The 22178-nt window shown below is 44.9% G+C and overlaps 1 long non-coding RNA gene across 1 annotated transcript in view; it reads right to left on the bottom strand.

Moving 5' to 3' along the window:
* The window catches only part of LOC123367317, a 55720-nt gene extending 36827 nt beyond the window's left edge, over window positions 1–18893 (bottom strand). Inside the window, exon 1 of the long non-coding RNA XR_006578407.1 lies at window positions 18789–18893. This is a non-coding gene — a long non-coding RNA (uncharacterized LOC123367317). The remainder of the gene's footprint in view (window positions 1–18788) is intronic.
* Window positions 18894–22178: the final 3285 nt, after the last annotated feature.

Below are 22178 nucleotides of genomic sequence, written 5' to 3' on the forward strand. Positions count from 1 at the left end.
AAGGAAAGACATTCATTAACTTCCTGCCCACAGTTAGTTCTGGCCATCTACCCACAAGTGTATACAATTATATGGCCTTCAGTTATTAGTGTACTTTCTCTGAAATCCCCTATTTCTGCAGTGAGTATGAGAAAGGAACAGGAGGTTCATAAGACTGCCTGAAGAATTTGACCTTGGCTAGGTACATGCGACTAGAAGATAACAGATACAAAGAATTACAAGTAGAAAATACCAGGTATAATGTCGTTGAACTGAAAAAGATGAGGGGAAAGAAAGAAAAAAGATTTCTCAAGTCAGAATGATATTGCAATTCTTTCTACTTTTGAACTCAAGAATACACCAGAGATTGGATTTATTATCAACAAAGAATAGGCTGGGGAACAAGGAATTTTTTTTCAAATAAAGTAGATAATACAAAATAGACAAAGAAATCTAAAGATCATCAGGAGCGACACAAGGAGGGGATGATCCCTTAGATTTATGCTAGTTGGGGTAAGAGAAAATGGAAGATCTATAGTACGTTAATTCCTACACAAACTAGTTAGTGCACAGAATGCAGCAGAATAGCAACACAAGGGATTTTAACTGTTTGTTATGAAGTATGAAATTAATGAATGCCTTTACAGGGGAAAACAAAAGAACTAGCACTGCGCAGTATCACAATAGTCTTGTAATAACTGTGATGTTTTAAAGGAAATAATGGAGAGGAGAGAGCATGTAGATAAAGCCAAATAAAAATGTTGCATGGAATCATCTTAATAAGCATGAGATCATTACACTGCAAAGGCCATCATCTGTTTGATAGAGTTTTTGGAAAGAGTTGGGGTTTGTTCCCGGAATGATTGGCAGGGATGGAAAGGAGCTCTTTTGTAGTTGGCTGGCTGGCTGACTTGGGCTGGCCAAGTTGAGTTATTTGCTGCTGTCTGAATATTTTCATTTTAATACCGCTGGGGCATTATGCTGTAACATTTAATTGTCAGTGTGCCTAGAAATTTTGTACGGGCAGCTGGCTTATTTCAGTCTAATAAACAAATATTTTTGAGTTATTGCATAATTAGAGAGGGTTGAGAGATAAGGGATGAAAATGATTAAGGGCATGAGAAATCTCCCATGTGAAGAAAGAGTTAAGAGATCTGGCATCTTTGCCATTCAGAACTGATGAATAGACCTGGTCAAAACTTTCCAAATATTGACGTCTTGATGAAATGTTTACACTTTCTCATAATTTCAATATGTGGAATAATTCAATTAATAAAAATACATTGAAATCACATTGAGGACCAAATAATTCACCCTCAGTTCAGCCTCTACATTTATGTGCATAAATGTGATTTGTATCTGTGTGCACAAATCTTTCATTTGAGCATACATAACTTTTGTATCCATGTCTGTAAGAGTGGAGAGACCACATGTACTTGAGCTTATCAGTTAAGGAAAGTAGCATATCTCAATTAGTTTAGACTCCTAATATACCACTACAAAGACTTTGAAAATAACAGTCAAGTCATACAGCAAGGTATAGCACTGCAATTACAAAATAACACATTCAAAAAATTAAACAAACAAACCTCTAGCTTTCCTTCAGTAAAAATCTTGACCGAGTAGCGTCAAGAAAAAAAGTACTGCCAGGTACACCGCTAAAATTACAATGTAAAGGCTAAATTTTAAAAAATAGCTTTCAGCGGGGGGGAGGGGAGGAGGGGAGAGGAAATCAAGCAACTCATAGAAATGCTGACTTAGTAGGTTCAAGATATAAAAGAAAGTTCATAAAACAATCTTATGTAATGAAGAATCTAAAGGAGAAGAGAAGTGTGGAAAAAAGATAGGCAAAGATAAATATAGAAAGTAGTTCAAGACAGATAATGAAGATCAAAATGCAGAACAAAGTACATAAACATATTCTGGGATATCCTTAAAGGAAGCAGTAGCTATAAGAAACTGTTTTTGTGGTGGGGTAACAGCTAAGGTTGTTCAAGCAAAATGACTGAACTGCAGACAGAAACAGCATCCTGCAGAGAGCAGAAGAGCTTTACTAATGACTCTTTGAGGCTACATGTAAACAAATACAACTAAAATAGTCACTTTCCATGACTTCATAAACTGGAATAGCTAAGGATCCTAGATTCACAGATTCCCAGGCCAAAAAGGAACATTCTGATCATTTAGTTCACAAGCTTTTGTACTGGTGACCCCTTTCACGTAGCAAGCTTCTGAGTGAGACTCCCCCTAATACATTGAAAACACTTTTTAATATATTTAACACCATTATAAATGCTGAATGCAAAGTGGGGTTTGGGGTGGAGGCAGACAGCTCGCAACCCACCAATGTAATAACCTTGCGACCCCCTGAGGGTCCCGATCCCCAGTTGGAGAACTCCTGATCTAGTTTGACCTCCCCTATAGCATAGCCCATAGACCGTCCCCAAAATAATTCCAAAATTATTCTTTTAGAAAACATCCACTCGATTTAAAAATTGGCAATGATGGAGAATCTACCATGACCATTGGTAAATTCTTCCAATGGTTAATTCCTTTCACCATTAAAAATGTATGCTTTCTTTCCAGTCTAAATAGGTCCAGCCTCAACGTCCAGCCATTGGATCATGTTATACCTTTCTCTGATAGATTGAAAGGTCCATTAATAAATATTTGTTCCCCATGTAGATAATTACAGACTATAATCAAGTGACCCCTTAACGTCCTCTTTGTTAAGCTAATTCAGTTGAGCTCCTTGAGTCTTTCACTATGAGGCATGTTTGTAATTCTTTAGTCATTCTCATGGCTCTTTTCTGAACCCCCTCCGATTTATCAACATCCTTGTTGAATTCTGGGCCCTAAAACTGGACACAGTATTCCAGCAGCTGTTGTACCAGTGACAAAAATATAGGTAAAATAATTGCTCTACTCCTACTCAAGATTCCCCTGTTTATGCATCCCAGAATCTCATTAGCGCCTTTGACCACAAAGTCACAATAGGAGCTCAGGTTCAGCTGATTATCCACATGACCTCCAAATTGATCCCCAAATCATTTTCAGGGTCACCACTTCCCAGAGCTCCCCATCCTGTAAGAAAACCAGATGAAAGCAGTCAAGAAGAAAACTCAGATTTCGTGTCCCATCTGGGAAAAATGAAAGTAATCATAAGAGTTCTTCTGCATAATATTTCTTTTAGTAAAAGTAACTACAGAGTGTTGTTTTGCCACTACTCATGAGGGCAGCAGGTATTGCTAAAGTGCTACCTTCCCAATAGTGCTCTGATATTTTTATTTCTTTTTTCAGGAGATAGACTAAAACCCTGGATCTGAATAGCTCTGAATTTTGGAAATCAGATCAACGGTCTGTATCTGAAACTTGTGACTCCTGACCATTGCTATTTTTCCCCCCTAAGAAATATTATTCACTTATTGAAACCATCTGCTCATGCAAAGTACTCACTTTTATCATGGTAATTTAAAGTAAAATGAATTTTTCCAACAATATAGCTGATGCCCATAGCTGTTATTTGAGATGAATCATGAGGACATAAATCAGAAAAAAAGCAATACAGGTTCAGCTGACAGATCAGGTAGGAGGGAACAGCTTAGCCCCAGTCTACATTACAGAGTTAGGTTGACGTAAGACACAAAGAGGATCCCAGCGGGGTGGGAGGACCTTGGGCAGTAGCCCTAAGGCTCCTGGCAGTAAGCTTCAAGGAGATGAGGCTCCAGGCTCTCAGCCCCCCACATTGCCCCTCTTACGTCAGTGGATGTGCTCCTGAGGAGGACGCACACCAACAACAAGATGGTAATGTGAATGTGAACCACCTCAGTAATTACTGTGCTGGCTGTAAAATGACCTAATATAGGTCGATTTAAGCATGTAGTGTAGACATGCCCTTAACCACAGTGATTAATAGTTCTTTTCAGGAGATACTTAGATACCAGGATGATGGGTGCTATAGAGAATCCTTGGAGGCCTCAGAGTCTAATTTTTGTTGACAATAAAAGCCAAAAATTTTAAAGGGTGGGCAAAAATTAGATTTCAAAAGCCATATTTTGGAACCTACATAGATTTAGAGAGGCTGAGCAAACTCTTCTGAAAATATGGCTTTAGGCTGGGATTTTTATTTTCAAAGGGACTTGGGTTTCTAACTCCCACAGGTATTTGAAAAGACTAATCTGATCTCACAAAGCGTAGTGCACAGGTGGATTTCTGTGTTTACACAGAGACCCCTTGAAGTAAATGGAGCTCTGTACAGGTGCAACAGTCTGTGCATGAATTATGCTTGGCAGGATTAGAACTTTAGGAGCCTCACTTTTGGCTCCCTGATATCAAAAAACCTGCCAAAGTCTTGAAGGGAGAGTCACCTCTTTCCTCCCTGAAGCAGCATTCCCATTTCATCAATAGCTAACATTTTTACATTACATTTCTTTGACCTGTTGTAAAATTTTCAGCAAGGACTTTTCTGTAAAGAAGGCTTCTTAAGCATAAGAGTATTTTCTGGTAGTAACACTGGGTTTAAAACTCTCTCCATATTCACCCTTTAAGGGATAAAGGTAAAGGGGAAAAAATTAAAAATATTATGAAATTTATAAACTAATTAAAAATAAATAAAAGAACATGGCCCCTATTACCTTTAAAATGAAAATTAGACTCAAGTTTTCGACACATCACTTTGGATCTGATACTCAACTGGTATAAACTGGGGGAATTATCTTGATTACAGTGGAACTAGCCAATTTATACCAATTGAGGATGTACCCCTTTAATCTCAGCAGATGTCCAATAGCTGCTCAGTAAGCCTTTCCTTCAACTAGCACAGCCCCTCAATCTTATACATAAAAATCTGGCAGGGAGTTCACAAGCTCTTGTATTTACACAAATGTTGTGTAAACTATACTGCAAATTCTAGATAACCCACAGTATACTCTGTAATCTTCCGGTCTCCTAACATCCTCATTCCTGAATATACAGAGCCCAGTATATGCAGAGGTGGTTTTCAAACCTGGGTGTTTTAAATTAGACTCCTAAATTTACACCTAAACAGAAGTAGCCTGACTTTCAAAGCTGCTGAGTAACCCTAGCTCTCATTGACTTCAGTGGGATGCCATCACAGAAATGCATTGACCACTAGGTGGAAAGCAGAGGTTGTTTTACAGCACAACACAGGGTGGTAGCATTGAAAGATTTAGGATTATAGGCTTATTAGTATATAGCTTTATTTTTAAAATACCTTTCTTTCATTCTAATATCTTTCGATCCACTCAACTTTTATTCTCTTGCAAGAATGGCTTTTCTAAGAACTGAATTGCATGGGCCCACTATACCTAAAACACCAATTTGCTGTCTAGGACCACAATTGCCCATGAGAGCTCCACACCTCAGGAACAATGGAACTGTCTACCACAAGAGGGACACATGCTTATGTAGGAGACAAGGCTTTCTCAAGGCTGAGCCCCCAAAAGGTGGGGTCATAAATTATCACAAACCTCTATATATTTCAGTCCAAAGGCAAGGGGGAACTTATTTGACTTTGCCTTATTAGAGAACACCACATAGTGTTCTCTAATATGCTGATTTTACTGAAACAAACAGAAACTACTTCCCTTACTTCTCTGTGCCTCATACCCTTTCCCACCTACCCACACTCTTCCCCCTGCCCCATGGCAGTGGGAATGATGGTGAAGGGAGTGCTTAGATAGTGATGAATGAAGCATAAGAACCTGAATAGAATAGAATAAAATACATTAGAATGACAGCAACATCACTATCATTTAAAGCAGGAAGTGAAGAATTACTGTATCATATTAACATTGCTTAGGTAATTTAGATAGGCAGAATATAATTATCCTACTTGGAACTGGCAGGACTCCAGGGTTTATCCCTAATGAAATATCTCATGGAATTTTTCACATCTATGAGTGTTCAGTTTCTTATATTTAAATCTCATCCAAAATATTTTCTCTAGAATCAGAGTCCCCTAACATGACATATGTTCTAATTCAGAGAGAAGAGTGTCACAAACAGTCTCTCCTTGATTACTTGGGGTGAAATCCTATACCCACTGAAGTAAATTGAAGTCCATATCAAATCTCCTATCAAGTTTCAACCCCAGATTTTCCTTGGAGGACTCTCATTCAAGTACACACCAGGGTTGGCCCTATTTCCTCCCACAGTGATACAGAATTTTCATTATCTGGGGTTGAAACTTCAGTAGATTTAAATTCAGTTTAAGAAACTGTGTATGCCACACTTCCAACATAAATTATGGAGTGGTGCAAAATTGTAATTTATGGTACAGTTAAGCGAAAGAACAATCTTTTCTTTCTCACTAACAAATAGTTACTACTATCTGCTAGCTTTAAATTGGAGATACATTTTTTTGTTGATAATAAATCCCACAAAATGAGGCCATAATGAAAATTCTGACAGACTCTTTAACTATGGTGTCACTACTGGTCACTGCTGTAAGTTCTTATTTAGGGAGAACTTTGATTATTTTAGTGAGAAAATCCGCACTCAGATTCATAGTTAGACAAGAGTAAACACTGACTTGTTGTTTGGTCAAGGATTTGGAATCAATGAAGAGATTAATCACTTGAAAATGATCGCAGTTCATTTGCCGTCAATTTGAATTGCTCAAAGAACAAAGAATCACGGCTGATGCCAATCATTCTTGGGCTGATGCCTTTTTGAAACCTCCAGGTTGTTGGGGAAAATTGCTGCTTAAAGCATAAAACCTTTTTCAATGAATTTTACATATTTAACATGGCTGTACTAGATTAATTGCCATGGCTTCATAGAAATCTATTGTCAGACCATCTGGTCCTGAGGACTTCCTGCTTTTGATTTTTTTTTAATTGCTGTCTGTAAATTCCTGAATTCCTGAATTATACTGTAAAAGCAGCAAAGTTGGAGCATGAGCTTTTGTGGGTGAATACCCACTTCGTCAGATGCATGCTCCAAAACGTCTGTTAGTCTATAAGGTGCCACAAGACTCTTTGCTGCTTTTACAGATCCAGACTAACACGGCTACCCCTCTGATACTTGAATTATACTGGTTCATTCAACTTTGTTTCCTCCAGAACCTTGTGTTCACTGTACATTTCTGAGTTCTTTAATATATATGCCAGAACATGTTTTTCTTTTCAGCAAGTTTTTGTAAGTTTTTTTAAAATTACTGCATTGTTTCTCCTTTATTTTATTATGTGTGTCTTTCTTTTTAAAAAGTAACTCAAAATATAAATGGCTAGATTTGTGCTGGCTACACTGTTTGGGTAACTAGCCCTAAACTGTACTGGTTTTGCTAATGAACATCTATCTTTTTTTAAACTAATATTTTGAAGGACCTGAACATAACAGATTTGATTCTGATTCCTTTGTACCAGCATTATATTGGTAGTTTAATTTGCTTCACTGGAGTCAAAGGCTCAGAATTTGGCCCATAATAACTGAAGTAGAGTATGATAATTTGTTATTGTATGCATGTCTATACATTTGCCTTCATAAATCCAAACCTGATTACTTAAAAGTTGGCATAGTATTCTTTAGTCTAATGCAGTGAAAATGGTTTCTGATAGTTTAACATAAGAACGGCCGTACTGGGTCAGACCAAAGGTCCATCTAGCCCAGTATCTGTCTACCGACAGTGTCCAATGCCAGGTGCCCCAGAGGGAGTGAACCTAACAGGCAATGATCAAGTGATCACGCTCCTGCCATCCATCTCCATCCTCTGACAAATAGAGGCTAGGGACACCATTCCTTATCCATCCTGGCTAATAGCCATTTATGGACTTAACCACCATGAATTTATCCAGTTCTCTTTTTAACGCTGTTATAGTCCTAGCCTTCACAACCTCCTCAGATAAGGAGTTCCACAAGTTGACTGTGTGCTGCGTGAAGAACTTCTTTTTATTTGTTTTAAACCTGCTGCCTATTAATTTCATTTGATGACCCCTAGTTCTTGTATTATGGGAATAAGTAAATAACTTTTCCTTATCCACTTTCTCCACACCACTCATGATTTTATATACCTCTATCATATCCCCTTTTAGTCTCCTCTTTTCCAAGCTGAAGAGTCCTAGCCTCTTTAATCTTTCCTCATATGGGACCCTCTCCAAACCCCTAATCATTTTAGTTGCCCTTTTCTGAACCTTTCTGAGTGCCAGTATATCTTTTTTGAGGTGAGGAAACCACATCTGTACACAGTATTCGAGATGTGGGCGTACCATGGATTTATATAAGGGCAATAATATATTCTCAGTCTTATTCTCTATCCCCTTTTTAATGATTCCTAAAATCCTGTTTGCTTTTTAGACCCCCTCTGCACACTGCGTGGACATCTTCAGAGAACTGTCCACGATGACTCCAAGATCTTTTTCCTGACTCGTTGTAGCTAAATTAGCCCCCATCATATTGTATGTATAGTTGGGGTTATTTTTTCCAATGTGCATTACTTTACATTTATCCACATTAAAATTTCATTTGCCATTTTGTTGCCCAATCACTTAGTTTTGTGAGATCTTTTTGAAGTTCTTCACAGTCTGCTTTGGTCTTAACTATATTGAGCAGTTTAGTATCATCTGCAAACTTTGCCACCTAACTTTTTACCCTTTTCTCCAGATCATTTATGAATAAATTGAATAGGATTGGTCCTAGGACTGACCCTTGGGGAACACCACTAGTTACTCCTCTCCATTCTGAGAATTTACCATTAATTCCTACCCTTTGTTCCCTGTCTTTTAACCAGTTCTCAATCCATGAAAGGACCTTCCTTTTTATCCCATGATGGCTTAATTTACGTAACAGCCTTTGGTGAGGAACCTTGTCAACAGGGGCGGCTCTAGGCACCAGCAAAACAAGCTGGTGCCTAGGGTGGCAAAATATAGGGGGCGGCAAAAGGCTGGGGCTGGGGCCCCAGCTCATCCTGCCGCTGCGAGCCGAGGAGCAGCCCGGCCCCTGCAGCCGGGGCAAGGCCGCGCTACCGGCTCCGCTTGGGGGAGAGGACTGGCCCCTTACCGGTAGCGCGGCCCCGCCTGGCTGCAGGGGACGGGCCGCTCCTCCTCCGCTTGTTCACGCGCCGGTCCTTTAAACAGCGCTGCAGCCGCTTGGCTGGGAGGGGGGTGGGAGAGCTGAGCTCCGCCCCGCTCAGAGCCGCGTGTTGAGGGGGCGGGGCTGCGAGCTCCGGGCCGAGCGGCTCCTCCCCTCCCCACGCGGCTCTGAGCGGGGAAGAGCTCAGCCCCCTGCGGAGCCATGCGGCTGCAGCGCTGTTTAGGACCCGGGCGCATGGTGAGCCGGGGTAAGCAGCCGGGGCCAGGGGGGTGGCTAAGGGGCAGGGAGTCCCGGGGACACTCAGGGGGCAGGGAGGGGGCACAGGTTCGGGGGGGGCGGCCGGGGGGCGGCCAGGGGCCAGGGATGGGGGGGCTGGATTGGGGGGTCTCAGGTGGTTGTCAGGCACCCCCCAACCCCATTACCCCCCAGGCCCAGCCCTGACCCCCAGCTCCAAGTCCAGCCCCTCTGAGGTGGGCACCCCCCAAACCCATCCTCCCCACCCAGCCCTGACCCCCAGCTCCAAGCCCAGCCCCTCGGACCTGGGCACCCCCCTGACCCCATTCCCCCCACAGCCCTGATCCCCAGCTCTGAGCCCATCCCCTCTGATCCGGACACCCCCTGACCCCATTACCCCCACAGCCCTGACCCCCAGCTCCAAGCCCAGCCCCTCAGACCTGGGCACCCCCCGGCCCCATCCCCCTCACAGCCCTGACCCCCAGCTCCGAGCCCAGCCCCTCTGATCCAGACACCCCCCTGACCCCATTCCCCCCACAGCCCTGACCCCCAGCTCCGAGCCCAGCCCCTCTGATCCGGACACCCCCCTCACCCCATTCCCCCCACAGCCCTGATCCCCAGCTCCGAGCCCAGCCACTCTGATCCGGACATCCCCTGACCCCATTACCCCCCAAGCCCAGCCCTGACCCCCAGCTCCAAGCCCAGCCCCTCGGACCTGGGCACCCCCCGGCCCCTTCCCCCTCACAGCCCTGACCCCCAGCTCCGAGCCCAGCCCCTCTGATCCAGACTCTCCTCTGACCCCATTCCCCCCACAGCCCTGACCCCCAGCTCCGAGCCCAGCCCCTCTGATCCGGACACCCCTCTCAGCTCATTCCCCCCACAGCCCTGACCTCCAGCTCCGAACCCAGCCCCTCTGAGGTGGGCACCCCCCCAAACCCATCCTCCCCACCCAGCCCTGACCCCCAGCTCCAAGCCCAGCCCCTCGGACCTGGGCATCCCCTCGGCCCCATCCCCCTCACAGCCCTGACCCCCGGCTCCGAGCCCAGCCCCTCTGAGGTGGGCACCCCCCCAAACCCATCCTCCCCACCCAGCCCTGACCCCCAGCTCCAAGCCCAGCCCCTCGGACCTGGGCACCCCCCAGCCCCTTCCCCCTCACAGCCCTGACCCCCAGCTCCGAGCCCAGCCCCTCTGATCCAGACTCTCCTCTGACCCCATTCCCCCCACAGCCCTGACCCCCAGCTCCGAGCCCAGCCCCTCTGATCCGGACACCCCTCTCAGCTCATTCCCCCCACAGCCCTGACCTCCAGCTCCGAACCCAGCCCCTCTGAGGTGGGCACCCCCCCAAACCCATCCTCCCCACCCAGCCCTGACCCCCAGCTCCAAGCCCAGCCCCTCGGACCTGGGCATCCCCCTCGGCCCCATCCCCCTCACAGCCCTGACCCCCGGCTCCGAGCCCAGCCCCTCTGAGGTGGGCACCCCCCCAAACCCATCCTCCCCACCCAGCCCTGACCCCCAGCTCCAAGCCCAGCCCCTCGGACCTGGGCACCCCCCCCGGCCCCATCCCCCTCACAGCCCTGACCCCCAGCTCCGAGCCCAGCCCCTCTGATCCAGACACCCCCCTCACCCCATTCCCCCCACAGCCCCGATCCCCAGCTCTGAGCCCAGCCCCTCTGATCCGGACACCCCCCTGACCCCATTCCCCCCACAGCCCTGACCCCCCAGCTCTGAGCCCAGCCCCTCTGATCCGGACACCGCTCTGACCCCATTCCCCCCACAGCCCTGACCCCCAGCTCCGAGCCCAGCCCCTCTGATCCGGACACCCCCCGACCTCATTCCCCCCACAGCCCTGACCCCCAGCTCTGAGCCCAGCTGCTCTGAGGTGGGCACCCTCCGACCCCATCCCCAGACCCCCAGCTCTGAGGCGAGCCCCTCTGAGCCAGACAACCTCCGACCCCATCTCCACACAGTCCTGAGCCCAGCCCCTGTGAGCCGGGCACCCCCCAGAGCCCAGCTCCCCACCCAGCCCTGGGCAACAGCAACACCACCTCCAGGCAGTGACAGCCCATTGGCACCAACCATCACCCAGCGACAGCCCATTATGTAATTGCAAATGTATACAGACCAGTAAAGCATTTAATGTTTTTAAATAATGTATTTGGTGTATTTTCAAATTATTACAAATTAATTTTCACTAGTTATTTTTTACATTTCCAAATACATGTTACTATAGTATTGCAACTTTTTTTTATGGAAGGGGCCCCCAAAATTGCTTTGCCCCAGGCCCCCTGAATCCTCTGGGCGGCCCTACCCAGTGCGTGTGAGGAGCCGGGGAGGGAGGGAAACGGTGTCCCCTGGAGCCGAGCCCGGGCTGCGATAGCGGTGAGGGGCTCCTGGAGTGTGTGAGGAGGTGAGCGGCCGGCTGGGTTTGTCGGTGCTGAGCAGGTAGCCCCCCAGCCGGAGATCCTCGCCTTCCCTCCTGCCAGGGCTGGGCCAGGGCACCGTGAGGCTGAAGAGCAGCAGGTCCGGGGGGTTCTCCAGGTCCTCGGCCGCCAGCATGTCGGGGGTGAGGGCGGTGAGCGTGAACTGATCCACCTTGGCCACCAGCAGTGCTGCGAAGCCCAGGGAGGGGGCCGTGTTCTTTGCGCCACCCCGTAGCCGCGCCGCCACCTGGAAGTACCCCCGCTCCGCGCCGCCCAGCAGCTCCACCCGCATGGGGACGGAGTCTCAGCTGGGCCAGGGCTCAGCTGCAGTGTGCTGGTAGCAGATCCCACATTTGGGGGGGAGCCCAGTGCGGGGGCAGCAGGGGGCGTGAGTGGGGGGGCACTGGTGGGCAGGGGGGTGCTCATGTCGGGGGGGGGGGCAGCCAAAAATTTTTTTGCTTGGGGCGGCAAAAAACCTAGAGCCGGCCCTGCTTGTCAAAGGCTTTCTGGAAATCTAAGTATACTATGTCCACTGGATCCCCCTTGCCCACATGTTTGTTGACCCCTTCAAAGAACTCTAATAGATTAGTAAGACACGATTTCCCTTTACAGAAACCATGTTGACTATTGCTCAACAGTTTATGTTTTTCTGTGTGTCTGACAATTTTATTTAAGTTTAATTTTTTTTTTTTTGGTATGTGGAATAAAAGTTGATGTATCCCCTGACAATGGATTTCATAGCCTCTGAAGCAAGGAGAGTAACATTTCCTCTTTGTGGATAAACAAACAAAAATATCTAGAAGTGGTTTCTAATCTATTGTATGAACATTCACTACTTGACTAATTGGTTATTCATTGTACTCACTTGTACATAACATAAAATTAACAGATCACCTAGTTTGTTTCTCTTTAAAAACCCCTGGCAATAAAATATAGAATCTTTTCTTGACCCTTTTCTGTTACTTTGTGAATGGAATGTGAAGTTCCAGCCTTGAAAGTGCGCATGTTCTCAAACTGTACAATACAAATCAAGATCTTTTAAAGACTTGACCTAAAGGTTCCTGATTTTTCTACAATGGGTCCCTTTGTTGATGTTATTCGCTCCTTTTCATTGTATATGTTGGAAGTTGTATGCACAGGAGAATGCCACCACTTTATTTTGCAATATTCGTCAATGCTGTATTATAATAAAGGTTGTATGGCTTTCTATTTTAGATTACTTTCTGAGTTGCTGAATATATGAATGAAATTTGTGTTTGTTTTACATACACTGGTTGTTTGATATCTATAAATATTATATCATGAGGTTTTCAAAAACTGTTTTGATTAAAAAAAACACAACAGTGTACTAGTACTTTTACCCACTATGGCACTGTCTACACTAGGGAACAGATTCACCTTTGAAAATAATTTAGCATGATTTTAAACATGATTTTACATCTAATGTAGACACATGTTTAAAAAAACCAAACATTAGCTAGTACAGTCAACCCTAGGCTGCACCCATGGTTCACAGGTGATTTTAAAGGTGTTAAAGCATCTCCATGTTAGGTGCAAAGTCATATTTAAAATCATGTTAATTAACACATTTTCAAGCATAACCTATTTTCCTTGTATACACAAGGCCTAACAGAGTGACTCTGAGATAGAAGAATTATGCACCCACTGTTTCTCCTACCTAAGAATGTTTGACTATTGTGCTTGGTATCCATCAGCCTGAGGCAAGACAGAAGCTCACCAGAAAGGTTTTCATAGCTGATGATGCTTACATGATCACCCTTTACCCACACACTTGCTGCTGCCTTAGGGTAATACCTGATTTAATGAATACTTGATTTAAATAAGTGAACCAGTGTTCAATCAAACCAAACCTATTAAAATGAAACTCTGCTATACTAACCCTTGACTTGTTCTTATTTGCTTATAGGTTGAGCAGCTCTTTGAAAAGAGGAGCTGAAGATTGTCTTTACATGTAGCAAATTCTGAATTTATATTTATGTTAACTGCTAAATGGAAACTTATTTTAACATCAGTAGCTTGAAGAAAAAAAATATATATATCAAAATCTGAAAGCCTTAAAATTACATTAACAGAGTTCACACACTGCTTGGGGCCCCCCAGGTGGCCAGGAGGAATGGTGTAGCAGTTCCTCAATAAGCAAGCACCCCCTATTGATAGTTATGCACATCTTTCTAAGGGAACTCAGCCCTCCTACCTGGTCACAATCTTTAGTCCACCCCTTCCAGGGTCCCAGCTGTCCAAGCTAACATTCTAAAAAAAAATACTTCCACCCTCTCTGGAGCTGTTCTTCAGCCAGTCCTCACTTTAGGGCTCAACTACCTCTGTGAAGGGCTTGTATGTACCCTCCTTGGGGTGGCTAGGGGAACCCCAGTCCCAACCTCAACTCCAGATACCAGCCGAGGGCCCTGTATGTTATGTCCTAGGGGCAGCCGGTGTAGGAAGCAATCACTTGAGGCCAGAGAGCAGACAGCTAACCAAAACCTCCATTTTATTTACAGAAACAGAGAGCTCACTCAGCCGGTTGAAACCGGCTGAGCTATCCCTTAATAGTCTAACTCAGTTGCCATAGTAACAAAACCCATGACAACCAAATACACAACATATTCCTCCCCCCCTAATAAGAACATCCCCTAAATAAAACACACACTAAACTAGAGAAGGAGGGTAGACTGCCTCCATTCCCGGCTAAACCCTGGGGATTATGTTGCCCCATAACCGTGGGTTCGCCCTAACTAAAGATCCAGCCGATGAGGAGTCCTTCTGTCTCTAGGTGGATTACGGCGAACTTCTGGTGTTGTTGCACCCGAAAGTACTAGGGGCTCAGGGTCCGCAGCACGAATAGGTGAGGAGGTAGTATCAGCTCGTGCTGGGCAAAGGGGTATCTCAGCTGCCGGCAGTAATGGAGGAGAACAGTCAGGAACGGGTGACTCATGATTCGGTGTCTCACCAGGAGGGGTGAAGTCAGACCCCTCAACTGCAGATGGGTCCTGAAGACTGGCATGACCTGGCAACAGCTGATCTACATGTCGCCGCCAGGTAAGATTCTCTGCAGTCCGGACTGTATAGGAAACAGGTCCTGTTTGAGTGATGACTGTGGCCGGGACCCATTTAGCTCTGGAAGTATAATTCCGAGCCAAAACTGGCTGCCCTGGGCTAAAGGTTCGGTCTTTTGCTCTGGGTGCCCGTCTGATTACTTGATATTGCTGCTGATGTTGCACAGTTTGTCTGGGTTCAGAAGGTTTCAGCAGATCAAATCAAGTGCGCAGCTGTCGTCCCATCATTAGAAAGGCTGGGGAAGCCTGGGTCGTAGCATGAGGTGTGTTTCTATAGGAAAGTAAGAAGGTATCCAGACGCTTTTGAATGGAGTGTTGTCCCTTTGCTGATTTCAAAGCGTTTTTCATTGTCTGCACAAATCTTTCAGCTAATCCGTTGGTGGACGGATGATATGGTGCTGACGTGATGTGGTGTATCCCATTTGCCTTCATAAAATTTTGAAACTCCTGAGAGACGAACTGCGGTCCGTTGTCGCTCACAAGTTGTTCTGGCAGACCAAAACGACTAAAGAGTCCTCGTAGTTTTTGGATAGTACTCTCTGCAGTAGTGGACTGCATTATAGAGACTTCTGGCCATTTAGAATGGGCATCTACTGCCACCAAGAACATGCTTCCTTCAAGGGGGCCAGCAAAGTCAACGTGAATACGTTGCCACGGGTTTTCAGGCCAGTCCCATGGGTGTAGGGGTGCCCACTGGGGTGCATTTCTTACACTCTGACATGACATACAAGCTTTTGCCTTCTCTTCAATAGCACTGTCCAATCTAGGCCACCAAAAATAGCTTCGTGCAATTTCCTTCATGCGCACTATTCCACAGTGACCGGAATGTAGCTGTTCTAACATCTGTGATCTCAGGGGTGGTGGAATAATGACACGCCTTCCCCACAACAAACAACCATATTGGACCGATAACTCCGTCCGCCTGGACATGTAGGGAACAAGGTCGGGTGAGACCGGAGAGGTTTGTCGAGATTTTCCATGCATCACCAGGTCCATAACTTGGGATAATACTGGGTCAACGCAGGTTGCCTTCTTTATCTGCGTAGCAGTGATGGGTGTATTCTCTACCTGTTCAAAGTAGAAGATTTCCTTTTGGGCACTATCTTGATGTTTGACCGGTAAAGGCAACCTTGAGAGGCCATCTGCATTGCCGTGCAGAGTGGATTTCCGATATTTGATTTCATATGTGTGTGCAGAAAGTATCAATGCCCAACGTTGCATACGACTAGCAGCTAATGGGGGAATGCCTGTGTAGGGTCCAAAAATTGATGTCAGAGGTCGATGGTCTGTAAGAAGAGTAAACTTTCGCCCAAACAGGTACTGATGAAACTTCCTAATTCCAAAAACAATTCCTAATGCCTCACGTTCGATTTGGGCATAGTTAGTTTCTGCTTTGCTTAGAGTGCATGAAGCAAAAGCAATAGGTCTTTCTTCTCCCGAAGGCATAATGTGTGACACGACCGCTCCCACTCCATAAGGGGAAGCATCGCAGGCCAATTGCAGGGGTAAGGATGGGTCAAAGTGCGTTAGAACTTCAGAATTTAACAATGCATCCTTAGCTTTGTTAAATGCAACATCACAGGCTTCAGTCCACTTCCAGGCCTTGTTCTGCCCAAGGAGCTCATGAAGTGGTTTTAGCAGTGTGGCTAACTGTGAGATGAACTTTCCATAATAGTTCAGTAGTCCTAGAAATGAGCGTAGCTGGCTTACATTTCGAGGTGGGGGAGCCTCCACAATAGCTTTAACTTTTGCAGGGGCCTTATGAAGACCTGCAGAATTGATGATGTGTCCCAAATATTCAACAGAGGGCTTGAAGAATTCACACTTGTCTTTGCGAACTCGTAGGCCATACTCTTCCAGTCTTTGTAGGGTAGCCTCTAAATTCTTTAAGTGATCCTCTTCATTTCTTCCAGTGACCAGGATATCATGCAGATAGCACTGATCTCCTGACAAGCCACACAAGATCTGGTCCATAGCCCTCTGGAACAGGGCGGGAGCCGATGTGATTCCGAAGGGTAGGCGACAGTATCGATAAAGCCCCTTATGAGTCACAATAGTCAACAGCTCTTGGGACTTTTCATCGACGTGCATCTGTAAATATGCTTGACTCAGATCAATCTTACTGAACTTTTGTCCCCCAGCCAGGCCTGCGAAGAGGTCATCGATGCGGGGAAGCGGGTATTGCTCTGCACACAACACTGGGTTGACAGTGACTTTAAAATCACCGCAAATCCGGAGAGAGCCATCTTTCTTCACTATTGGAACGATAGGAGTGGCCCATGAGCTATGGGTAACTGGTATTAGGACTCCATTGGTGACCAGGCGCTCCAGGTCTGCTTCAACTTTTGGCCTGATGGCATATGGCACAGTTCGGGCTTTCAGATATTTTGGTGGACTGCCAGGTTTAATGTTCAATGTCACAGTGATTCCCTTCATACTTCCCAAATCATCTCCAAAAACAGCAGCATGTTTCCTTAGTATAGGGGTTAGACTGGTTTCTTCTTTAGTCATCCGGTGCACTTCTGCCCAGTTCAGCTGAATCTTCCCAAGCCAAGACCTACCCATTAAGGCTGGGTAGTCACCTCTCACCACAAACAGTGGCAATTTAGCCACCTGTCCATTGAGCTCCACCTTAACATCAATAGTGCCCAACATGGGCACAGCTTCACCTGTATACGTCTTCAGAACAGTTTTTGTTGCCTTAAGCGGAAGATGCTGTAGCTTTTCCTTATACACAGTCTCAGGAACCAGCGAGACAGCTGCACCGGTGTCTAGTTCCATGCGTATAGGTTTGCCCTCCAATAAGGGGGTTACCCAGTATTCATGTGAGCCCGCTGCCAAAGACAAAACATGCAGTGGCACTTCCTCTTGTGAGGAGGTGTCACCTTGATCATCCTGGGTCTGCTCTAGGGTATGCAAGGTTCCTCTTTTTGTCGGCCAGACCACAGGCCTCTTTTTCTTTTGTTTACAGGCATACTCAATGTGTCCCTTTTTGCCACAGTGTCGACACACCAGGTCCTTACACCAGCATTCTGATGCCTGGTGTCCTGGCTTACCACAGTGGTAACATTCTTGACTCTGCACCGTTTTGTGGGTCAGTTCTTGTGACACTTTTTGCACCCTAGGGGATGCACCGATGTATTGTGCCTCCCTTGTAGCCAGTTCCATGGAGACAGCAATATCAACAGCCTTCTGTAATATAAGCTGAGCCTCTGTCAGTAGGCGCTTCCGTATAGCTTCACTGCAGAGGCCACACACTAACCTGTCACGCAGGGCATCATTTAACATCTCTTTAAATTCACAGTGTTCTGCTAGCTTTTTTAAAATGGCTACAAATTGTACAACTGTTTCATCTTCCTTTTGGTCTCTTTTGTGGAACCTATATCTTTCAACAATTACCAGTGGTTTTGGGGAGAAATGAGACCCCAGGATTTCCACAATGTCACTGTAAGATTTAGTCTCAGGCTTAACAGGGTGTAGTAAGCTGCGTAGCAGAGAGTAGGTTTTAGCCCCTACAACAGTTAAGAATATTGGCACCTTCTTCGCTTCTGTAATGTCATTTGCAATACCAAAAAGCTCAAAAACGCTCAGTATACACATGCCACTGCTCTGTATTCTCATCAAAAGGCTCCAGGGGCCTGGTCAGAGTAGCCATGATTTTTAGTTTCACTTTCACAGTCAGTGCAAACAAGCAGCTTTTTTTCTTTGTTTGGTCTTTACCTTGACTTCTACTTTCTTCTGTTACTGGAGCAGCACCAGGATCCCACCCTCGTCGCCAGTGTTATGTCCTAGGGGCAGCCGGTGTAGGAAGCAATCACTTGAGGCCAGAGAGCAGACAGCTAACCAAAACCTCCATTTTATTTACAGAAACAGAGAGCTCACTCAGCCGGTTGAAACCGGCTGAGCTATCCCTTAATAGTCTAACTCAGTTGCCATAGTAACAAAACCCATGACAACCAAATACACAACACTGTACTGCATATCTAGGCTGAATCCTCTACTTATATTGCAGTCCTAGGCCACCTCTTACCTTGCTCCTTTACTTTCCCTCAGGGTCTCCCAGTCTCTTCCCTGGTTAGCTAAGGTCTCGCTCAGGCCCCTCTCTCAGAGAGCTTGCTTCCCTGCTTTTAACTCCCTTTCCTGCTCTAGTTCTCCCCCTGCTGAGTCAGGACTTTGTAGGCATCTTCTTAATCCCTGCACTCTCTTCCCTCCTGCTCTCTTCCCAGCTGTACCCTACCACTAGCTAAGCCTGGCTACTTTTTGCATATGAATCACCTGATTCCTCTTAGGTGGGGCCCATTTTGTAATCAGGTAGACGTATCCCCAGGCTCTCCAGCCCCTGGGGCAAGTCACCCTATTACAAACATTAACAGTAAAGAGCTAAGACCTGGATAGTGACTTGGACTACATGTCCAGACAAGGGATTTATAGTGCCCCAGACACCCCTTAATTCCCCACATGAGTAACCTGGATGTTGGAGCCAGATATTCAGGAATAAGCAGGGCTACTTATTGCCTCCTCAGAGAGGAAGGGGTAGGGAGTGGCAGGAGGCTCTGCTCTACACTAGCTCTGCCTTGTTTGTTGTTCAGTTCAGCTAAGCATATGCAGGGATAGGGGTTACTGAATTACTTCTGGTATAGGCTGTCAGTTAATTACTGTTCTCTGCAGCAAGCACGAAATAGGAGAAGAATGGTGACTCAGGTGTCTCTCTGTTACTACACCTCTGGCCCCCAGAGATACTCCTGGCATGGTGCATCTTGTGCACTACCCTTTGTTTAGGGCTATGCTTAAAGGCACAATCTATCCTTGAATCTTCCGAACTGAGTTACACTATATATCTTGTGCATTTTCTGAACTAGCCTAAACAGCATAAGCATCAATGTTAAAAAAAAAAAAAAAGAATGAGAGAGAGAAGGAAAAACTCTCCCACTGCTAAGCCTCTTAAAACTTCCTCACAGCTGTTAAATTGCTTTTGCTACATTTCAACACTGTTACAGCAAATGTCTAAAGAGGCACCTGGCTGCTCCTAACTCACTTTAGCAGCCACTTGTAACTGACACTTCTGAAAGAGAAGCAGGTTTAACTGAGGCACTGTTAATTGAGGATTCCTAATCTCAGGGGTCTGTTCTTCCCTGCAGGATATGAGTATCTTCCATTGTCTTTAATGGAGGTTATTTGTGTTATTCAGGGAAGCATAAGGCCCTGGGAGCTTTAACAGAATCATCTTTAACTTGGGAGCTGGGGTAACTATAACTGAGGACATCCTAACTCAGCTGTCTTGAACTCTAGAGCTCTTAACTGAAGACGTCTGCCCTTAACTGAAATTAAGGTTTTGTCTGTTAACTAAAGCAAACACAGAACTCCCATTGACTTTAACAGGATCTGGAGGATTTTACCCTGTGTCTTTAACTGAGACATACATATATGAGAAAGCCCTTAACAAATATGGCTTTAACTGAAATGTCATTGCGGGTAGAAGGGACTATATTTTGATGTACATGTGTGAAAAGGCCACATAATAACTAGTTTTTTTCCTCTGAGGGTAACTATACCTACAATTAATGTATATGTGAAATCAGTGGGAGCTTTGCCTGAGTGGATCATGCTTGCTGGGATGACGCATACTGTACACATTTTGTACAAAGTAGATTTCAAGTATGGATACAAGAAGAAAAAATATAGAGTTCATTGAAATAAAAATTGATAATAAACTTACTCAACTTTTTAAGTTGTTTAGGGCTAGACTCTGCCCTTATTTGTTGGCCAAGCAGGGGAATAAAGGGAGCCCCCTCCTCCCCTAGCATCCCTTCTTGCTTGACCTATCTGGATCTTGAGTCCAGGTCCTGTATGGAGTGCAACTGCTGTTCTCTAGATAATTTAATCTGAGAGCAAGACTGTGGCAAGTGGACAGAACCTTGACTCTACTTCTCAGCCATCCCTGCCTCACTAATCACACTAGCTATCCCCGTATTTGCTGCACCCTTTCAATAGCTGCAGTAACATACTTCCCCTCAAAAGAAGAAGGGATCAATGGAGGAATTGTGGTTATCATTCCTGGGGCTTCTTTTGTGGCAGGGCATTTAAACTCCATCCCCTTCTGAAAGGTGACTCTATTAAGTAATGGATTTTTTAAAGAGAAGGTTAGAAGAGAGGCAGAGATGCACAAACGGTGGAATACACAGGAAATTAAGAAAATAAACATATTTTGAAGTGCTCACAGAAAATGTGTATGCCCAGTTTCTATACATGAAATGTTAAATGAGTGCACTTAGCTCAGGGATCTGCATAGACACATGCAATTTTGATTTTCATGTACACATCAGACACTGTGCATATATATCATACATATGAACAGTTAAAAATATGTGTACCATATGTACTGGTAGAGAAGCTAAAACAATTCAGTAGTTGGCAACATCTACTCAGATCTTCAGTCCACATGACTACTAAATCAAGATCCATGTAATGTGAAGTTACATAGCTTTCATGCAGAAACAATAGGTAGTAAATAAGATACTAAAAAACCCTAGAAATCCTGTTACTTTTTTGATCAACATTGTTCTTTCCAGTAACAGTGCATTAGCTTCTGCATCAGCGTTTATATTTTCATACCCATGACCATGATTTGTAGTGCAGATCATTGATTCTGGAATGCTAAATGTTACTGGTTATAACAGACAAGGGGGCTGGGTGTATGCCTTTAAAGTGCCATTCGTTTAGAAAACTCACTTTGCAGAAATGACACTTCTGGTATTATAAATACAAAGCTTTCACTATTATTTTCTCTCAGGTGAACAAGTGTTTTTTGTTTGTTTCCCTGACTAATTTTCTACCTTTGTGTTACTGCAGCAGTCCGTCTCATAGTTAAGAATATTTCTCTTCTTATGAAGAATTTCCCTCATTAGTAGACTTAAATTTACCTCCACTGCACAGGAAAACTGATACTGTAGCATTATTCATATGAAAATTGTGGATGTGAACTGCTGGCTAGTTAAGTGGTATAGGTTGAAGGGTTTTCATTTTATGGAACATTGGTCCACTTTCTATGGGGAGAAGGGGCTCTATAGTTTGGCTGTCCTCCAATTTGGTAGAGGGGGACCAGACTTCTTAGGGACAGGCTGGCTAGAGTGGTCAGGAGGATGTTAAACTAATAACAAAAGGGGAGTGTTAAACAGTCAGAAGTGAACACTCCACAGAACATTAAGTTGTTGGGAACAAAAGTAATCAAGAAACCAAAGAACATGAAAAGAAATTCCTGAATTACCTGTACACCAATGGAATTGGAATTGCTCATTTTTGAATACAGTAGAACCTCAGAGTTACGAACACCAGAATTACAAACTGACCAGAGAATCACACACCTCATTTGGAACCAGAAGTCCACAATCAAAAAGTACAAAATAAAAAAGAAGCAGGTATA

The sequence above is a fragment of the Mauremys mutica genome, chromosome 3 (assembly GCF_020497125.1).
Source record: "Mauremys mutica isolate MM-2020 ecotype Southern chromosome 3, ASM2049712v1, whole genome shotgun sequence".
NCBI lineage: Eukaryota > Metazoa > Chordata > Testudines > Geoemydidae > Mauremys > Mauremys mutica.